This window comes from Cupressus sempervirens, chromosome 3 (assembly GCF_028749045.1).
Source record: "Cupressus sempervirens isolate cs-2001-9-10 chromosome 3, ASM2874904v1, whole genome shotgun sequence".
NCBI classification, from domain to species: Eukaryota; Viridiplantae; Streptophyta; class Pinopsida; order Cupressales; family Cupressaceae; genus Cupressus; species Cupressus sempervirens.
The window spans coordinates 580,272,068-580,275,854 of record NC_143120.1 but is presented as its reverse complement, the minus strand read 5'-3'; positions in this window follow the sequence as shown (position 1 = coordinate 580,275,854).

Sequence of the window (3,787 nt, the reverse complement as noted above, 5' to 3'; positions counted from 1 at the left end):
GCTCCAAAGTTAAAAAGCTAAAAACTGATGCTCATTTGATTAAAGATACCATGACTAGAAAAACAATAGTATAATTAGCCACCTATAAGTAGAAAATTAAATCTTTCAATATTGACACTAAAGGTTTTAAGGTTACTTTTGTCAAATTAGGAACTATTAACAGGAGCACAGGTAATCAATTTTTCAAGTTCTCTGTGGATCACATGCTAACCCAATCAGAAAAAAGTAGTAAAGAAAAGAAGGAACTCAAGGCATTGGTAGTGACCATGGCTACTTCCATAGATTCATTGATGAATCTTTGGGCCCTTCCAGTGGTTCAAACCCCATAGTCGTTTGATCCCAATTTCCTAGACAACCAACAATTGGTTAAACAAATGCAAAAAGAGAAATTTCTTTCAGATGCAATGTAGGACTAGATAACTTCAATCCTTAAAGAGGGCAACAAATTTATTCTAGATTTCACTACTGTAATCACCTAAAAATGGTCATCTAGACTATTAGCCCCCATTTCAACATTTTGGCTAAATTAATTTAATCACTTACCTAAGCTAAATTGCTAATAATCAATTTATTTGATTATAACCTATAGTTTGACCATGCCATCCTAAGTTCATTATTTGATTAAAAGAACATGTCCCCTTTTAATTAAATAAAAGACCCCATTATTCTAACCCACTTAAAGTGCACACAAAGTCTTTTTTCTATTTTGCAATTAAAAGAAAAGGCTTTGTGACTTTTGTCTTATATGACAAGTCAACTTATATTCTATTGGTTGACTCGTGTGTGCACATGGATCACTCCTCTTTTTAAATTCCACCGTTGATCATCCACCATCTTCATCTTGATCTCTACGTCCATACGACTTTAAAAGGGAGAGAGCTTTCCCCCTCAAATCATCCATTCTCATTTTGAATATTGTTATGCTACAAGTTTTCTAACAGGTTTCTTTGGAGCTTTGTGGAGAACTTCTATTTCTTGTCTACATTCTCTCATCCATGGCATCATGGCATTCTAGCTTAGCCTAGCTTTCATTTTTACATGTAGCTTAATCTCACATAGCTTATTAATGGTATTGTAACACTCTCATCCATGCTTAAAATAGCTGCACTTTTCATATTCATTCTAGTTTAATCTTTAGTTGCATTGCATTCTTGAGGAACTCCTTGGGACATTTGCATCTTGTCTTTGGAACCTCCCATTGCATGGTTTACTAGCAAGAAGAGTATTTTGAAGGCTCAACTAAGAGCCCTTGAACTTGAAATACACTCTCTTGCACTCTGTGGATAGGGAGCTCTAAGACGGCACCCAAGCATTCCAAACTCATGGAATCATTTGGATAGAAGGGTTTAGAGTGGGACACATTTCTAGTGTACAACTACTACATATGCTGAATAGGAGACACTCTTGGGTGAAATTCAAACTCTTACACAAGGATGGGAGTCTGACTGAAACCAATGTTAGGCCATTTTGTTTCAAGTTACTGAAGTTGAGAAATATGGGATACTCAAATTTCTAAGCAAAAATCCTATGAAAACCATAGATTCCTTCATCTTATTTATCCTAAAAATAATATGGGTAGGAAGGAATCAATCTACAGTGAGGCTATTAAAGAAATGCAATCCATAGAAAAAAAGATTGTTGGGATGCATGAATAGCTTTTAAAGGATATGAACGTGGTAAGCCCTATAGGAATATCACAGTTTGATGATGGAAATATGGATTTTGAGACACTGACAAAATGCTTCAATGATGCAATTATGAAGACTAAAGACACCGACACACCCATCGCTAGTGATTTCACCATGCTAGAAAATATTGAATCCATGTCGTATTTGAACAAGAATGTTATGCCATGGTAAAGTCTAAAGATCAAAGAGTTTAGGTGGCAAAAAGATGCCTATAGATCCAAGCTACTGAGTTTAAAGAACCCATACTCTTATGTGATGCAAGAGTTCATGAACACCTTTAGGAGCTAGAAGCTGGTAAGGGAAACCATGGGTAAGGAGGATAAGATCGATGACAAAGTTTGATTGGAACAGTTACTTTTCATTGTTTCTTTTTGAAACTGTTTGAAAACTATTTTTTATTTTCTATAATTATTTTAACCAAAAGGTTGGGCTTTAATGGAGGCCTTTTCAAATATGTTTAAAAACTATAAATGTTGGGGCATTGAAGGAGTTAGGGGTTAGAATTTAGTGAGTTAGAAGATATACTTTGATAAAGTTAGTTATTTTAATATAATCAAAATAGTAATAGACAAATAGAATATATATAGACACTCTTTTGGATGATAGTGTGCTGAAGAAATTTTCTATATATATATATATATATATATATATATATATATATATATATATATATATATCATCTTTGATCGTGCTTTAACACTTGAAATTTGAAGTGTCTTAGTCATTGTTACTTTGTGAACACATGATCTATTGTATGGGATATCTATTGCTATCTTACTGTAGTTTATGTTAATTAATTTTCTTGAATGATTTCCTTGAAGTCACTATAATATTTACTTTATTTTGGTTAAGATTGTTTTTGGTGAAAGGACTATGGGATTTTCATTCTTTCTTGTGAACAAATAAATGAATTATCACCTCACTACCTAAGAGTGTGTGAGTACCTTATGCACTTTTTGGTAAAAGTGTGCAACTAATCTTTGTTAGTTTTCTTGAATTCATTAATAGATCTTATAAAGGGAGGTGTACCTATAAATGCAAAGGGAAAAAAAATAACATCAAGTTTTCTCAACTGTTGTGAGCATTATTGTGTTTTCTAACCTTAGGTATAGAGTAAGTTTTGTGTAGTGAGAAAAGACAATCTATTCACTAACAACTTTTTCATGACTCTACTGGGGAGAGTCCCTGTTGAAAAAGGATTAGGCCCTGAAAAATCATAATGAATTATAATGGTCCTCCCAAGTGACAATGTATTTCCTATTTTATAGACTAATCTCAGATTTGAAGCACACAAGAGGATATAATAACTGATTCAACATCTACTGCTTGGACATTATGCCAAAATAACTAGCAGTTTCAACAAACATTGATCATGCTTGAAAGAGAAGAAGAACACATTAAAATTTTGAGAGGCATGCCAAAAATTCAAGAAGAAGCAGTGGTGAATAGTCTTGCTCAACTCCCTATGAGACCTTAAAAAAGAAAGACCTGACTGAAAGGAGATATATGAGAGGAGAAAGAGAAAGGGGCATTCTTGATGAAAATTTTGAGCCTTTGAAAAACTTGAGTTTTCTGCCTAATTTTAAAGACCCAAAGAAGAAGAAAACTAAGTCCTCCAGTAGGCCTAGTTCTCCCCCAAAACCCTCCTCTCTTTCACCTTTGGTGCAATCTTTACTTCCATTGAAAGCTCTGGTCCCTTCTCATTTAAACATCTAGTTGTTGCAATTTGTGCTACCAACCATGGATGTCAACCAACTGTGGGGTCAAAATATAGGCCCATTGAACCTAGTGGTCAATCCTTCCACATTACCCAAGGGTGCAACCAAAATCTTACCTAATTTTAGTGGGGATGGTAAAATTTCTAGAGATGATCACTTGAGTGCCTTTCACATGGCCTGCAGAGTTATAAGTGTCCCAAACTAAGAAATTGCAGTCAGTTTATTTATCTGAATGCTAACTAATTATGCCATAGATTGGTTTAATCATCCACCCCACCAGTCTATAACTCACTAGGATGACATGAAAATAACATTCAAAACCAAATTCAACACTCTTGACAATGAATGCTCATTGTTACTTCAACTAAGTCAATTAAGAAG